Here is a 271-nt window from a genome sequence, read left to right as displayed (position 1 = left end):
TTCCTAACTTCTAGTTTACAAATTACCAGAAGCAAACTGGAAAGCCAAACGCTGAGAGAAAAAAAAGGTCAAGATCTTGTGTTCTCCGTCTGAGGCTTCGCTAGATCCTTGTCTCGAGGGATGCCGGACAGACCTTAGCGTAGTCAGAATGCAGTAGTCAGAGTCAGCGTCGTCAGCTCAACACCAGCCGGACAACACCACAGTAACGGCCACCGTGGCGTGGAAATGCACATCAGCACATAATTATGACATGACTACAGCGTGTGTGACT

The sequence above is a fragment of the Penaeus monodon genome, chromosome 24 (genome assembly GCF_015228065.2).
Source record: "Penaeus monodon isolate SGIC_2016 chromosome 24, NSTDA_Pmon_1, whole genome shotgun sequence".
NCBI lineage: Eukaryota > Metazoa > Arthropoda > Malacostraca > Decapoda > Penaeidae > Penaeus > Penaeus monodon.
The sequence above is the reverse complement of the archived record's forward strand: the minus strand, read 5'-3'. Positions refer to the sequence as shown.